We start from the raw sequence: 18,328 nt of genomic DNA on the forward strand, positions 1-18,328 counted from the left end.
CCAGCCCTGGCCAATACATATGGGAAGGAATAGGCCACATCCAGACAAACACATTTAAGAGCCATCCAGTGACCTTCCAGCTGTGTTGTCTCTGCCTGAGAAACTAGAGGCTTTGTGCTGAAATGGGCTAGCAACAGCTAGTTCCTTGATCATTGTATAGATAAAAATACGTCCTGGGTAATTGCCCAAGTCATGGAGGACTTTGCCTAGGCAAGATAATGACTTAAGCTTTACTAAATTTGGGGGGTTCATTTGTTAACCTAGCCTCTCCTGGACAAAATCAGCAACTAGGAACAAGGATGTCTCCACAGATGCCATCAGAGACAGGTAACAGCAAAACACCAGCAGCCCCTCGCCTCTATTCCAGGGCTTCATGAGTCCACAGAACTTGCAACCACAGCAAGGAGAGCCAGAGGGAGCACTGTAAATTGACTGGGATTTCATTTCAACAACTTGGCAGAACAGGAACTCAAACTGGAAATGAAGTTCAATTAGAGAGAAAGAAAGTGACTTCTGCACACCTCAATTTGCGGCTTGAAAACTGAACCTACTCCTCAGATGTCTGTATCACAAGCAAAGCAAAGGAAAGGCCAACTGGCTCTTCTCTGGCTGTCTGCAATTTGACCACGGGAGTTGATAATTTCTCATTTCAGAGAATTGCCGCATTTCAGGAAGAAATGAGACCTCCAAGAGCTGGGATGACACATAGGTTTCAGCTCCAATGCCAATTCTGTGGATTGCTGGTGACTTCCTGAAGGGCCATGTCAAAAGGATTCTAGGATGGCATCCAAGCTCAGTGGGGAAAAGAAGGATGGTTGATTTTCAGAGGTCTGCCAGGGGAAAGCAGAATGAGGGGGAAAGTGTAGTGGGGGCAAGGAAAAGAAAACAAGCTGACCCTAAGGGCCCAGCTATCTCATTTTACAGATAGTGAGACCAAGTCCCAGAAAATGTGCTCAAAGCTCTGCAGACACATGATCCCAGAAACAAGACTCTAATCCCCATCTCTCAATTCCCATTCAGTGTAGTTCTATTACCACCACTGTGATTTAGAAATAATTTCTTCTAAAAATGCAAATCAGACGCAGCCCTCCTGCTTTTCTCCAGGGTTTTTTGGTGGCTCACTGTTACTGATTTTATATAAAAACAACACATAAAACTAAATAATCTCTCAAAAGCAGAAAGCTTTCCCTGACAAGAGGCAAAAGGGAAATCCAGGGAGATATGAGTTTGAGAGGCCCTGACACCCTGTTGCTGCCTTGGAAGATGAAGAAGCTTCATGAGAAGTATTGGGGGCAGCCTTAAGGAGCTGAGAAATGTCCATGACTGAGAGCCAGCAAAGAAATGGAGATCTCAGTCCTATGACTGCGAGGAACAGATTTCATCCAGCTGACAACCTGAATGAGCATGGAAGAGGATCCTTCCCCAGAGCCTCCAGGCCATAGTCTAACCGGGATGGACCTTGATTTTGGCCTATGGTACACTGAGGGCAGATCTCACTGAGCTCCCATGGACTACTGATTTATGGAGCGGTGAGATAAAGAATGGAAGTTGTTTTAAGCGACTAAGTTTCTGGTAAATTGTTATGCAGGAATAGAAAGGCAGCTGAAATGTGCCTCCTATGGATGATTGGCACAGCCACACTTGAGGAATGAGGACTGTCGACATCTTGTTAAGTGGTGGCAATGGGGAGAAAACAACTTGTGTGGAAAACTCAAGAAAAGTGTCAAGGTAATGGCTGGACCAGGTCAATTAATTCCTATAACACTTAATATACAGTATTTCTATATCTTACATTTAAATAAAGTAAGGTTTGTAGGATAACAACACAAAAACTAAATAATCTCCAAAGTGGAGGCTAAGCAAAGCAGAGAAAAGGAACTTCTCATTCATATTTGCAAATTCGGCACATAAGTAAATTTGTTAAAGGCCGCTTTAACAATTAAATCTGCAGTGCACTTGAGGAGAATACTAAATGCAGGGAGAATAACGCAGTTTCAAAAATGTGTTCAAGCTTAAGTATCACAAGGTCTGAATTAAATGGTGTCCACATATGACTTTGTCCACTCTCAAACTCAGACCAGCTGCTTCCGTTTCTGGTATAAAAAGCCAAGAAAAGCTTTTATTTATCTGTTCCCCAGGGCCAAAATCAGATCAATACTAATATTATTATTACTAAACAACAATAATACAACAGCTACCATGTATGGAGGCCTTTTCTCATGGGCTAGGCACTTTTCTAGATATTTGACATACTTTTAAAGTATCTTTCATCAATCGAATTCATGAACCAAAACACATATGGTTTCAGAACCACTGGCTCCAAGGTTCCAGTTCCCAGGTGCTTTGTCTCCTTAGTTAGAATACAAAGAGAGGCCTGGGTTCAAGTCCCACCTTCACCACTCACCAGCTGAGTGACCTTGGCCAAGGTCTTTTTTTCTCTCTCCAAACCTCAGTTTTCTCATCTCTAAGATGGTGAAATAATCGTCCCTCATACACAGGTTATTATAAAGGCAAAGAGTAGGCACATGTCAGTTTAGTGGCCAGCAGGTGGTCACAGCTCAGTAATGGCAGCCACTGGCCATGATATCAGCAGAGGTGGAATGACCCCCCCTGAATGGCAGTCATATAAAGGCTGTCCCACCCAGGACAGACAAGCAGCATTTTTTATACATGGGCAGTAGCTTCTTTCTTATTAAAAATGTGTTATATGAGCTTTTTCTTTAAATCTCTTTTCCAAGTCCCATACCACAGCTCAGAATATTAATATTTCCCAAATGCCAAAGTCAGCCCACTGTTCTGATTCTGAATATAAACACAGTCCAATCCTAGGTTTCAGACCATCAACTTCTTTCTTTTCTTCTCTTTCTCATTTTTAAGTTGAAGCAACCAAAGAGATTTATATTTTAAACATTATAAATAATACCCCAAAACACTTCTTGCTTCCATGCTGAAACCTTTTTGTCATTAGAGTAAGCCAAAAAAAAAAAAAAAAAAGATATATGAATGAATTGAAAACCCCTGAAAATCATGTACGTTTAGGATGGAAAAAATAACTCAGAGTAGTGTTCTCTGGAATAATCACTTAAGATGCCCTGCCCCATTGCCACCAAACATTAGTTATCTCATCTTCTATATTCCACTTAGTATATATTCTCTAAGGTTTAAGAAAAACTTAGAACAGTCAGGGACTGGGTGTTCCTTTCCCTAAACACCAGCCTTAGTGTAAAAATCATCAAATGATTTCAGACTGGCTGGCATCCAACTTTGGGGTCCTGAAAAACAGTGACTAAATTCTATTCCATTTAAGAAGGATACCTTTAATTCTGTTTTTAAAAATAACATTGTCCTGTGCACCAAAAGGTTGTGTGTTCAATTCCCAGTTGGGGTGCATGTGAGAGGTAGCCAACAGATGTTTCTCTCCCCTCCCCCTTTTCCCTCCCTCCCTGCTTCTTTCTAAAATCAATAAAAAACATATCCTACCCCAGGTGAGGATTTAAAACAAATAAAGATAAAGTAATAAGTTTCTACTACAGGTTGACCATGTTTCTGAAACTTGCCAAGCTCTCTTCCCAGTGACAAGAGGATAGGGTTCACCCTGCACCTCCAATAGAGACATATGAACTCCCTAAAAATCTATTTCAATTAAACTGAGTAATCCAGAACAGGAGGTTCTGGATTGGCATAGCCTCCTTTGCAACTCCAACAAGTCGATGTCATTAAAGAGTATTTGTGAAGAGGTATTTAAGGAGGTCGAGTACACATTACATACTGAAAATGTCACTCTACAAGACCCAACCCTTTAAAGGTAAAATACACAACTGCATAGGAGTGAGTGCACCAAGGCAGTGTGTCCAAACTTCTATTATTTGAGTCATGCCATCATATTTAGAATGTCTGAACACCACCTGCAATCTTTGTCTTTTTAATAAAGTTACATTTTCTTCCTACTGCCTCCTTCAGCCTCATCCTTGAGCCCAAATCACAATGACATCATGATTATGCAAGTTATGTTCCCTCACCCCCATTTCACACTAATACAAATACAAACTATTGAAATGCAAAATGTCTGTGGTCCAAGCTCAGGTCAAAGATAAGATGAGGTGTGTAAAGGATTAAACGATTTAAATGTGCTCAAGTTTCTGCTGATTGGACCACTTGGTGCCATGCAAATGACAATAAAGTAAATCAGTCCAGACTGAGAACTAGCAGGAGGCCTGCTCAGGCTGGATGTCATCCGTGTCATCATCACCTTGCCCTTTGCCAGTGGTGGCCCTTTCCAAATTGGGATCTAAGGTAAGAAAGGGTAGGTACTGATTCTGCCAGTGCCACTCCCTCCAGCCTTGAATTCTGTGCCTTCAGCATGGACTAGGCAGTCCCTGAAGTCATTCATTCAGTCCCCACTCACTCATTCAGCCTTTGTGTGAGAATGAAGACCCTAATGGGAAATGAATGGACAAAATGCCCTGTGATGTGCACGAGCAAGGCATTCTGTCAGTCCTTGGTGTGTGTGTTCCTGTAGAGATTGACACTTCGAGGCCACGCAACCTCAGAACCCTCTCTTCTCTACTACTGCAATCCAGCACCTTCAGCCAAGAGGTTAGAGTGTACTTCAGGCAACATTAAATTCCAAAATTTGAAACATGCAAACTCAGGAAATCATCACTCTTAGGAAAGTTTAAGAGAATTTCTTAATATCTTATCTCATCTCTCTCAACCTTATTTTCCATTTTGTTATCTGGAATAATAATGCCCCCCCCCCAAAAAAAAAACCCAAACAGTACATTTATTATTGACAGCAGCTGGCAGACTATCCAATTCCAATTATAAGAACTATTACCAAGATCTCATGTTCCAACATTTATCATGTTAATTTCATTTATCACAGAGATGGCTAAAGAATTTTTCACTTCTATAAGGCTCAGGCCAAACTGATCCATTTTCTGTGTTTGGCAACAACCAAAATTTTCCAAGAGCCACTGATCTAAGTCCCAATTCTCTAGACCTAAGAACTTTTTCCACTGCTTTTAAATATGATTATATATAAAGGAAAATTAGCTCATATTTTTCTAATTCCTTCATTTATCAAGTGCTTCCTCTGAGAGCTCTGATGCCCAAGAAACCTTCTGGGTATTTTAAAAGTCTTTAAATTTCCTACCTCTTTGAATTAGGAAGGTTCCTTTTTTGCTAAGAGCAAACTAAACTTGAACCTCAAAAGGCTTTAGATCAGTCTGAAATTTAAACCTCCTCAAAGTACAGTACAAGTGGGTTCTATCCCAAGAGAAAAAAAAATAGGCTTTCTCTTAAATATATATATTTTTCATTTCCTCTCTCATATGCATATCAAAATGAGAAAGAAGTTATTTAGAAAAACAATATGTCTCTTTAAAATGTGATCTTTAAGAAATGAAAGAAAGCTTGATAGTTAACAGACTAAAAAGTAGACAGACATCATTTAATTTACCTAAGTGTTCCCAAGATAGATAGATAGATGATAGATTCTCATGTACCTCTCACAGCAGCTGGTACAAATCCACCATACACAATGACCCCATTACAAACTAAAATATTGGATTAAAAACTCTAGTCAACATTTCATATGGGCTCCCCTTCCAATTCATTGTTACTAGCAATAAATAAATAAATAAATAAGAAAAAGAAAAAAAGATGAGACATTAAACCTTTCCCACTCCTAAGCTAAAAGATTATTCTAAGTCTAAATAAAGAGAAAAGTATAAGCACACCTCCTTTGTCTGAGCCTTGAGGACAATTAACGCATCCTTCAGTTCAAAGCCAACTGGTTTATACTCCCTTTTGTCCTTCACTGTTCTCCTGATTGTCAAAGAAAAAAAAAAATCACAGGCACTGTGATTATCCTTCATCATTATACAAGACACATTGAGTATAAGAGAACTTTCCGTACATCATTTTTTAACACCAGAGCAGAAACATCAACCCACAGAAGTGCTATGAGGACAGGAAGTAAGAACAGTTTCCTGAAATGCCTGGAATGCAATCTTTGTAATCAGTGGAGGATACCACCCACCACATCTGGGTGGGCTCCAGAGGAGATTATGCTAATTACGATTGAGCTGGATGAATAGCAAATCTGTCATATTGTGGCTGGGCAACAACTGGGATAAAACACCAGGATCCAGGACATGCTGCCTATACAGAAGTAACATAGAAGGCATTAATGTCACTACAGAAAGGCTAGACTCCTCTAAAGATGCTGATGGACCCATATTAAAAATGCAGTTTAACAAACATTACTAACATGTAAGAAAATTCGTCGGCAGCCGTCCGTCTCGAGAGACGATGGTGTAGCTTCCCAAGAGTCCATCTGCACCGCCGAGAATGGTTGTGCAGTCCGACTCGGGAGTGACACGGTATCTGTCTCCTCCCGTGTTGAATCGACATCTTGTGATGACGCTGAAGCTACAGAGCCTGGGCAGGGTGATATGGAGGGTCTGCTGTTGCCCATGCAGCAGACCCCCCCTCTCTTCGCAGCTGAAGGATCCAAGGGAAAGACGGAGTCAATACAGCTTGGCTTCAGGTGCGCCGCAGGAGTTGCCGGTGTTGACTACAACGTCAAACCGCCTTAGGGACTCCGGCTGCGGATTTTCTGTCGGGGTTTACTCCCTTAGCCTTTCCCCTGAAGAGGTATGCCGCAAGGCAGCGGAGGTTTTTTGGAGTCAGAGTTTTCCTTCTCTGATGTAAGAAAATTAAACAAAACAAAATACATAACCCCAGAGGGGGCAAGATCCTCACTCTACCAGGTACAGACATCATGCATGCCTTATGTAAGTGGTCATCCCGCATTATTCTCGCTGGCTGTGATCTTCCTGAGACACAGCTGTGTCCCTTGGCTGTGCTGCTGGGTCTCACACAGAACCAGGCACACCAAAGGTGCTCAACAGGGGTTTGCTGAATCAATGAGTTGTCAGATATGCAAACCACCCATCAGCCCCTCAGTGATCATGTAGCATCCTGTCGCAGACTGCTTCATTTAGTAGCATTTAGCATCTAAAGTCCCAGAAACCATAGATGTTCAAAAGAACCTAGAAATCTCAGGCTCTGAAATTGCACTACTTGGCTTCAAATCTTGACATCATTTCCTAGCTGCATGACCTTGGAAAATTACTTATTTCTCCATGCCTCAACTTCCCTCTCTTACGAAATTATAATAAAAATAGTATTTAGCCACTGAGGTACTCTCATTATTAATGAGATAATCCATGTGAGACTTAGAACCATCTGGTAAACATTAGGTACTCAATACACCCAAACTCTTTCTATTTCTTACTTTTAGTATTCTGGGTCAGTAAACAGTCACCAATATACAAGCTTCTAAAGAGGACTACAAATAAAGCACAACTTTCAGCTATTAAAATTAATCAATTTCATTTCCAGATATCAACATGAACTAATGTAAAAATATACTACAGAATAAAGGCAGCAAGTTGCACACACTTACACCACACACACATGTGGAAGTATGAAAAATTTCCTGCAAAGCCACACTGTAAATCTACCACAGTTGTTACTTAGGGCGGGGAAAGTCTAATGGAGCTTAAATTTTATCTGTAATGTTCTAATTATAAAGCAAGCAGATTCCTGAATTACTTTCTTACCTTATCATTAAAAATTGAAAACAAACTTTTAAAATGTATACCAAAAATAAAAACAAAAGTGAGACAAAAGAGAGAGAGAATGGTGTCTGCTTGATAGGACCGACCATGAGGGAGCTCTCCATGTGGCTGCTGGAGGAGAGAACTGTAATTACTTAAATAACAGCTTCTTCTTGGCTGGATCACAGGTTCTGCCTGGCAAGAAACCCACCTGCCTCATTATTCTCCTTGCATTCCCAGCACCGATCATGGCACTGGGCACACAGTGGGTGCTCAGCATGTATCTTATAGTCCAAATGAATGCATTTAAGAAACAAAGTTCAAAAGCTTTTAAGCAATTGGATGGGGTCTTTCATTTTTCAATATCTGTTTTGAAAGTCTAAGCACATTTAATTATTTAACTTTCAAACTATGAGGAAAGACTTCTGATCAGTCAGGGTTTTAACTAGTATATTTAACTCGCAGATATTTGGAGAACTCTGTCTGCCAAATAATGCTCCTTTTATTATGACTCCCCACTCCTGTAACCTCAGTTCATGACCTTGGAGGCACAATAGCTTCCCTGTACCACCAGGGCCTGAGATTGTGATATGATATGCAGATGTGGTCTACTGAGTCTTGCAGGCTGAAGCAGACACGTCAGCAAAACAACCCATCGTTGCTATAGATTTATGTTGGTCCAGCAATTATACAAGCTGTCACGGGTTCTGGGAACATGCTAAAGTGAAATATAGAAGAATTCCTTAGAGAACAGCAACAAAAAATCGAAACTCCCACTCCCTCCCCCCAACCCTGTCTCCTCCTCCACTGAGGTCACAGTCCCCAAGGAGACAGACCACTGTGGGGCGGCAAAAAGCCACATGCCTATTAGGGTGGGTCATATTTAGGCACTATGGAGGGATCTGTGTCTTTCCTATGAGGGGAGTACAAGACACTTCAAACTCCCCAGCATGTTGCCCCTTAAAGCACCTATGTATACTTTGGACCTTGTCCCTGACTATCCCTTTCCATAAACTGGGGGTGGTATGGGCTAGACTCTAAGACCCATGTCACGAAACACACAAGGCCATGGATCTTTCTGAACTTGGGCTGCCCATGCTAAAGGTAAGACTTAACATTTCTTTCAACCCTCACAAAAGAACAGGTGAACAAAGAAATTTTAAATGTTCTCCTAGCCATAAGAAATAACAAATTTGTTCAGAGGGGATCCTATGGTCACAAAATCATGTACTCAGGCCAGGCAGAGTAAGGGTTCAACCAGGAACCTCCATGCACCTACCCTCCTCATTAGCCTCAAGGCCCCTAGTCTGAATCATAAGCCCTTCTTGTGCTAAGCCCTTTGCAAGGCTCAGAGGGTTCAGCAGTGAACACAGTAGTTCTATGACCATGCTTAAATGTTCAGCAGGGGAAAGACAGTACACATTTATAACTGACCCTTGAACAACATCAGTTTGAACTATGTAGGTCCACTTATACATGGAGTTTTTTCAATAAATATACAGTTAGCTCTCGGTATTCCCATTTTTGCATCCTCACATCCAACCAACGACAGATCCAAACAGTATTTTTAATCCATTGTTGGGAATCTGCAAATATGAAGGGTCAACTGTATGCACTGTACTATGCCATTCTGTATAAGGGAGTTAAGTTTCCACAGATTTTGGTATCCACAGGGGCCCTTCAACAAACCCCTTGCAGATACTAAGAGCCAACAGTAGTTTAGTTTTGGGGGAATCAAGTTATACACAGATTTTCAACTGCATGGGGGGAGGGGCAGGGTCAATGCCCCTAACCCCTGCACTGTTCAAGAGCCAATTATAATCACAAAAATCAATTCACCCTCATGGTAGCAAGTGCCAGGAAGAAATCTAGGTGCCAAAGAGTGAAACCAAATGCCAGATGTGGTAAGAAAATGGGCTTTATTTAGTATTGTTGGCTCCTCAGGTCTTTTTAAGGACTAAATGAGATCATTAAAGCATCCATCTCGATGTGGAGACTCAAACTTCACTATCACATTCCGCCTCCCCCTGTATATCAGAGAAGCAGGGAGAAAGAGAGAACAGGCAAGAAATGAGTTCAGATTTAGATGAAGTTATTACAGAGAAAAGAATTCAGAATCACATGACATGAAGTTAGTTACCGGGCACAGGATGTTAGATCATCTGGTCAGCGCAACCTCCTCTGCAGAGATGACTTATGAGCCGTGACCTGTGTGATGAGCCAGGAGAGCAAAGAGAAGTGGGGGAAGCGTATTCAACACAGAGGGAATGTGAGAGTCAAGGTCGTCAGTGTTAAGAGGTTGGTTTGTTTAAGGGAGAAAATGAAGGCCAGTGAGGCCAAAACCTTGCTGAACCCTTGGAGAAGGAGGAGAAGACGTAATAGGAAAAGAAACCTTCCTGGGAGCTTTGTGAACCAAGGCAGGAATTTGAAGCACTCACTTCTAGGGGCCTGGTCTCAGAGAAAGAGATGAATGTGCAAGATTCCAAAGAGTGACATCTCAGCACAGATACAATAAATATAGTCTCTGTTAGAAAACAAATCTGTCACGTGCTAATTCCATATAAGAAATAGCTCAAGTAACTAAATAAATAGCTGACTCATCTTTTATAAACAGCAAACATTACTGGATTCAATTCTTGGAAGAAGCTAGGGTTAAAGATCCTGGCTCCCAAGGAGGAGAAAACATATTTATTCAAGATTCCTCTGCCCATATATGACTGAATCTTAGCGGAGCAGCTGGTCCATAAACACAACTCAAAATTCCAGAGCATAACAAAAGCTGTGTGGCTAGAAGGCAAGTGCTTTGCGTAAGCAGCTGCAAACTTTGTCTCTTCTCAGAAGCCCCTATTTTGCAGCTACATAAAGCTTTTGGCAGGCTTCTGTTTAAGTAAATGGACTTTTAATTTTGTGTGTTTCCTTCACAGAAAGCCTTTATGATATATACTTATGAGGCTGTCATCATAAAAGTCACTTAAGAGGACTCTGGCATTCACAGCAAGCACTTCCAGGGGCGACAGCAGGGGAGTCCTGAGAGCAGCAGCAGGGTTTTAGCTCAGCCAGTCCCTCCTGGGAGAATCCTCCCAACCCCATTGCACAGTCAGAGCACTTCCACCCAGCTCTCCGGGAAGCAAAAGTGAAATCTCACCAACGCGGCTTAATTAAGTGGAAGCATGTTTCATTTTTTGTTTTTAGAATATTTTTTCTCATTAAATGTTTATACTAGTTTAAACAAGGCAACCTAAAGAATCCAGAACTCACAACTGTGGATAGTCTCTACATCTGCTGTTTGCTTCGGTCTCCATCACAGCCCTTAGCTCTGCCTGACTTCCTTCCATACCAGCAGGCCATTCCAGTGGCCTATTCAGTCCCTGTCTCCATTCTAGACTCTCATCCTATCAGATGGGCCACACTGGTAGAGAAAACATCCTTCTCACTGGCTCCTGGAAAGAAGTCCAGGAGAGCTCTGATTGGCCTCGGCTGAGACATAAGCACTTTTTGAGACAATTCCTGTGTCCAGAATGATCTGTGACCTTGGTGGGCTGAGCTTGAGCATCCTTATCACTATGTGGCTGGAGCCTGTAGAGGTCTAGCATCAAAAGAAGAAGATGATTCCCCCCCCCCCCAAAAAAAAACAAAAATGGGAGCTAGGAAAGCATGATGATCAGGTTAATACTTTAGCTACCTTGGTCCCCTATGGAGAAGATGTGAGTTGACAAGGTTGCATGCAACTGAATAATATGGAGTCTTCCTCCCTAAGTAGCATCATCTGGGCCTTTACACTTCTCTGAGTTTTGCTTTTGTAGGTTATTTGATATTAATCATTCCTGGTACCTTCAAGTGTTATGAAAATGTTCAATCAATACTTTCCAATACTTATATGACTGAGCAGAAATAGAACCACTGACCTCTAAAGCCATCCCCAACACCTTGGATGGGTATTTTATATTGGCTCTTTCCACAGTACTGAATGCTGATAGCATAGAATGTTTTCCTTCCAAAGTGTAAAAGGAAACTCAGCTACCAGAACATCTCAAAGACAAACCAAGTTTAATGGTGAAGGTGGTTTCAAGCCCATGAGCTGGGTTGGATTCAAATATACTTACATATTCTTCCTTGGCCTTTGTTCTCCAACAACAGACAGAGTTGCCACCTTCTGTAATCTGCCATCTCTAACACTATCTGATTCTTAAGCTTCCCATGAGACTAGAAGCTTCAGAGGTGCAGGATAGACCCAGGGGATAAATAATGTTTACACATAGCAGGTGCTCAATAAATATTGGTTCGCTATAGGGTTAGTTGTCCACAGAATCTGTATTTTGGCAATTCATTGCTATAGGCTCAAACTTGGAAATGGTACCATAAACAAAAAAATCAGTGCCACACCTGTTAGTATTAGCCTCTGATTTATCCCTAGAATCAAAGAGATTCCCACCTTCAGTAGATGATCCATCTCCCCAGGGTTTCAGAACGCTCTTGAAGCCATGGAGGTTTTCTGTGCTTCGATGCCCCTCCGTTTCTACATCCCTTTACTTTCCTGCACCTGCTATGAACTTGTGTATTTGATTTTCTTATAAAATATTGTATCATACTTCTCTCAAGTTCTACTGAGATCCTGCTTTTTTATCCAATGATCAGTTAGTTGATGAGGACTGAATGACCAACCACTAGAGGGACTGTCCCCATTTTCCAATTTGATCAGTTGTCCTTGACATCATATGCAGTGCCCCCATTGTTCCTCCATCTACAGGCCTCTGAAGGCAAGTGTGTTCAGACGATTCTCAGCAAAAGGAGTGCACTTCTGGATGCAGCCCATCGCAACTACTGCCGTTTGCCTAATTATTTTCTGACAGTCACTGAAATGCCTTTGAGGTCTTCTTGCTTTCATGTCAGCCAACAAACCCCCTCTTTTTTATGAACAGGTTTTTCAGAAAAGAAATTTACTCTGGGTGCAATCCACCTTCCTAGAAGAAAACCATTCTCTCTGACATGACAAGACCCACTAGGAAACAAGAGCAGGAACAGCAGCTGTACAACACTGCTGACACCCAAAAGAGCAGGAAAAAAAAATAGCTGGTGGGGAAGAAACTAAGTCCATAAACATTGCAGAGGAAGGGTTCCCCCAGCTCTCACACTACGTGCGGCAACCAATTACTCTCTCTGAAGAAGAATGCAGGTCTTACATGAAGTGGAACAATTAATTTCACGCTTGTCATCCTGGCCTCAATAGTAAGTTGATTTGAATCAGAGATTTGTGGTACATTACGGCTCGCAGGGGCAGGGGACAGTTTGGGTGTCTCCTGAGCTGACGGACTGCCTTGATGGCTACCATTGTAAAACAATCCATCAATAAGAGTAATTATGGTATTGATCAAAGTGGTTGGCTGCTTCAGATTGGAATCAATTCTCAGGAGTTGCTGGGGACAGAAATATCTAATGGACTATTCCATCACTAGTCACTGCAGGAACTGAAAGAGCTAATATTCTGGAAAGTTCTTAATAATTACTCATTGAATCTGCATTTCTGCTTCGCTGGACATCACTAGACCCTGCTTAGTGTAGCCTGAAAGTCAGTGCAAGAGGATGAAGGAAGGGCCAAATGTGGATTTTTAAAGTGTTAGCGTTGGCCAAAACTGGTAGAACAAATAATGTGGAAAACTACCTTCAATGACTGTATTTTTTCGTAGCCATAGAAGCTCATTCCTTTTTCTTCCAGAGTTTCTGAGTGAGGAAATGCACTGGGAAAAAAACAGCTTAGTTTATAGATGATGCTCTTACAGAGGTCCCTAACAAGAGAAGAAAATCCTGCGTTTCTATGTTGATGGCAGAGAATGCAATGTCCTTAGTGTGAAATCCTCACGTGTGCCATGCACCAGATTGTAGCTCATGAGGGAAAATGTGGATTTCTCTAGGAAGCAGCATGAATTTGGGGATGCCCACAATAGCCCACAAACCTAATAAACCTACTTTCTTTTTCCCTCATTCAAATGCCTGCCATAAGCAGCTCTGCCATAGCCAAGGCAGCCACTACATGGAATAAGAAGACCCCAGAAGCTGCCACACTCCTTGTCCAGTGGTCCGTTGCTCAGCACAGTGAGAGAAAGGTAGCTGTTCAATCCTGAGGACTTCTTCTATTCCTGGAGAGACTTGCATAACACTTCCTAGCACACATAGCAGAAAATGCATACCACCTTAATGGCAAGATCACAGGTCCAACAGAAAAGGTGTTGCCAATCTCAGGCTTGGGGGCATCTTCCCTTTCCAGGACTCAGCATAGACAACCTTCTTCCAAGGTGTTTTCCAAGGGTAAGTCCTCACAAAGCCTACATTTCACATGGACATCCTATTTCTAACCACGCTTTTGCATTGTCATATTTCTTGTTAAGTATTTCATTGCTCACCTCAGCTATGACACCTAACAAATGTGCACCCCTGGGTAAGCTACTTAACTTCTCTGTGCCTCCATACATACGTGCACCCCTGTAAAGGAGGATGGAATGATTAATTCTGAGGGCAAAGTGTTCAGAATGGCTCTACTGCAAGACACTAAAAATTACCTGATGAATCCCCAAAGTGCCAAAGCACTGCCAGTGGAGATGGGAAAGGGGCTGCTGGGCCCAGTAAACAATGTGAGCTAAGCCTAGAGTGGCAGCAGAAATGGAGCAACCAGTGTTGTCTATAAGCACAGAGTGCTCAGGTGGGAAGCAGACACAGAAGGGCCTGGAATACAAAGCTCCAAGGATTATACTTCTGTGAGAGGCAGTGGAGAGCTGCCCTTGGTTTCTAAACAAGGAAACAAGTTGATGAAAACATTGTTTTAAAAAGGTAACCCAGAATCATTGTGCAAGATGAAGTAAAAAGGGAAAAAGAGCATAAAGACCAGGTAGGAGGTTGTCGCAATCATTCAGGGGAAAGATGATGATAAAACACCAAATTCTTCCAAAACAAATCTTCCGTAACTGGAACATTATTTCGAAGAGCCAGTCGATTAATACTCATGTGGGCATTTGCCCATGCGCACCCCTGCTCTGCATTTCATTTTGTTGTTTGTAAACTGCGAGAGTGGTCACAATGTTACTAGGAATTTACAGGCTCATTGGTTGTCCACCTCTTACATTTCCAAGCTCTGTAAGATGCCTGAGTGAATTCCAAGTTAAGTTTGCAAAGTTTCAAGATAACAGCAATATATTTATTTAAAGGCTTAGGAGGTTTTAACGCCAGAATGACTCTTAACTCTCCTTTGCACTATAAGCATTACCAGTAAATCAAACAGGATTCCATTTTTAAAAGGGGGGAATCAGGTTTAGACAGTTTTTAACCTGACAGAAAAATATGTGCAACAGGAATCAAACAGCCATTCCACAAAAGGAAAGTTACAGATGTTAGTCTTTCCTCAGCAACCAAATATTAATTTCACTGATGGCAAGATTAAAGAGTCAGACAATAGTCCACTGAGGTTACTCCAATGCTTTTATCTGAAATTGGCAGCACCTCTGAGCTGGGGCTGGAGGGCAGGAAAATGTCCTATTAATGCTCTGCACAGTAGATTGGCTGATAAAGGCTCCACATTGCAGATAAGGACCGTGTTCATTCCAGAAATTGCACCGACTTTCTTACAGCATGCAAGCTGCTGTGTGGAGGATTCTCCCACATCTTCCTTCTTGATTCCTATAAATTTCTGACAAAGATGATTTTGCTTTAATTCAATAACATAGTAACAACAACAATAATAGTAAGACTAGTAGCAAATAACCCTTATGTAGCACTTATTACATGTGAGGCTCTATTCTTAATGTTAACATTTAATCTTTAAAACAACTTTGTACATCAGGTATTATTATTATCTCCATCTTCATCCTGGGGAAGTGAAGCTCAAAGAGGTTCAATAATTGGCTCACGTCCTTATCTCCTCTGGCTAAAGCACACAGGCACACACCGGTAACCACCTGGAAGCTAACAGAAGATTGCATTTGGTGGATACCTCACTGTAGTCCTACAGAGTAAATATATTGTATTGTTCCAAAAAACAACAATAGTTTACTAGAAGCTACTTGACAGTTCTCACTGGCCCTCAAGACCCCCAGGATGGCTCCTGGAAAGGGAAATAGAAGGAAGAAGTGGATTCTGAGATAAAGAACCAACCATCACTTAACCCCAGTTTCTATCTGGAAATGGAAAATGACCCTCCAGAGATCAGATCAATGCTGTCGTTTGATGGGAGAGGAGCGCTGCTCAGAGAGCACTTGAGAAGTGCTCTCTGAAAGCTTCAATGTCGTCCAGGAAAATGGAAAACTCCCTGCTTCGAGCCCAGCCCAGATCGAGCCCAGTGACTCACTGTGAGGAAACATGAGAAATTTCATTTTAAACAAGGTCCCTAACAGACTTTAAGGAGATTCTCAGATTAAAAATTGAGGTTATTCTGATCTTGCTACCCAAGGAGTCCTCTAAAAGGCATACATGCATATAAAAACCAAAATCCTCTGAATCAAAATGGGCAACAGGAATAAAAAGACTCACTCACAATCTCTTAGTCACAAAAGACTTAACATAACCTCATTGTGCTGAGCAAAGAAAACCCTTAAAAACACAGTACTGATATACAGTATTTCAAAATATCATTCTGGCATGAAGATGCTCTGAGCAATAATACTTGAAAAAGCTGGTCAAACTCAGAGCAGTTTTGACTCTTCAATATTAAAGGTCCAAATTCAGAGCTGCATGTAAACAAGATGGGCACAGAATAACTCAGTGAGAACATTCAATCAAGTCATCACCAGACAAAACTGCAGGGTCACAGACAAAGCAGAAGTTATGGGGCTCTAATGGCCAGCACACTCTCAGAAAGAGCAGACAGGCTGCTGAGGTCAGGAAGCTAAGATCCACTGTGTTCGCTAAAGGCCTGGTCCTCCTACTGGCTCTGCTCTCCCCCTGCCCCCAGACCTCCCCACCGAACTCCCCTCTCACAGGGCCCTCAGTCAACAGCAGGCTCTAGGACAGTAGGACCACAGTAGTGTCACTCAGATAGCCAGCACAAACGAGCTGAGGAAGGGGGAGCAGCCTGGTCCTGGGTGAAAACAGAACCTAGAGCAGAGGAAGGCAGTTCTGTGTCCCAAGGTGGGCAGCCTGCACAGAAGACACCAGAAAGAGGTGAGGAACAACAAAACTCCTGGTATGAAGTATGCAGACAGAAACTCCTGGAGACAGTAAAAAAGTCTAATTTTAAGAAATTGCAGCCAAGTCCTAGTAACAGTCACTGGCCAGTTAACTCTTTACCAAAGCCCCTAAAACACTTACAACAAAGGAAAGAAATAGTAAAAGTGAATTCTAGTGGACACGAGGGAGCCAAGACACCTGAAATGAGACACGTCCCGGCTCACAACTGATTCCATGTGCCCCTCACATTTCTGTGACAGGTAGGACTGACATTATCTACTGGTAAGTCTATGTATATCTACAATATGATTATGTTATTCTCAAATAAATTTTAGTGTGAAATCCGGGACAAGAAGCTCAAATCTAGCGTTAATTTTCTGACAATCTAGTCATCAGACTATCCTGCAAGAAAGCAGAGGTTTTTCCTGTAAGAATCTGCTTGTCCATTAGCAAAACTGTATAAAGGGAAAAAATGTTAAACAAGATCTTGTACCAAAAAGGCAGCTTTGCAAAAACAGAAATTGGTCTCGCTTGGATCTAGGCACTTTACATAGATGCATCTTGGGATCCCAATTAAGGTTTTCTGGAGAGATCACTATAGGCATTAACTTTCAAAAACTGTTACTAGAGAGTACATAAATACTGGAAGCAAGCAGAGTTCAGCAGGAGAGCTGAAACAGTAAAACACCAGGGCTTCCCTACAACCCAGCAGGTCCTCAAACTTCATACCATTGTTCTACCTTTTATGTGAACTCATTTTATGACTATATCATTTTGATATTTATCTAACTAGCTCCTTAGAGCTAGGTCACTTAGTATGAAGTGTGCTCCACATCAGTGCCATACTCATGTTCCAAACGAACAGTACTCTTCAGATTTAACTGAAGATACAGACTTCAAGGACCACAGCAAGACCTTAATGTAAACATTGTGTAGGAGGCAATAAAGCTACACCATTTCTGAAATTGCTGTAAGAGCTGGATGAGATGAGATTGGTGGAAAGGCTCCAAGAGCCCTTTCTGATCAAAATAGGTTGACATTTGAGATTTCCACTCACTCTTACTACAATGCCACGGTCTGCAGATTCTAAATAAACTGTGGCAGATGGTAGGAATGTGCTTCCACAACGCACCCTGGATTTATTACCTTATTCCACCCTCAGTCATCTATGGCTTCACATTAAGTTGATAATGCAGACATACTTGTTATCTCTTAACCTCCAAATACAGATACTGACTTTCATAAAAGGGTTGGAGATGCGCTGCAATTGTGTTTTAGATGCTGACTGTCCTTCTGCCCACCTCTTGCAATATGATTTCAGTCTCACTCCCTATCATCTGGTGCAGAAGCTGTTTCACTGTTCTCCCCACTCCCCTCTCCCTCTGGCCTCCCAAACCCACCCCATCCCTTTTGTCAAAACCCAGCAGCAGGATCAGTGCCATGCAGTTCCCAAAACCTGGCTGGATTTCCTCCCAGGCATACTTTTCCCAGCCTCTCTACCAGATCTGGCCCTGCTTAAATTCCTTACCTAACCCCTTACCACTCACCCC

At 41.9% G+C, this 18,328-nt stretch overlaps 1 protein-coding gene across 1 annotated transcript in view; it reads right to left on the reverse strand.

The window, feature by feature from the left end:
• CACNA2D3 (calcium voltage-gated channel auxiliary subunit alpha2delta 3) overlaps positions 1-18,328 on the reverse strand; it is a 931,470-nt gene that overhangs the window by 786,318 nt on the left and 126,824 nt on the right. The gene's annotated exons all lie outside the window — the stretch shown is intronic.

Source organism: Furipterus horrens, unplaced genomic scaffold, assembly GCF_987537825.1.
Source record: "Furipterus horrens unplaced genomic scaffold, mFurHor1.1.pri manual_scaffold_7, whole genome shotgun sequence".
Classification (NCBI taxonomy): Eukaryota; Metazoa; Chordata; class Mammalia; order Chiroptera; family Furipteridae; genus Furipterus; species Furipterus horrens.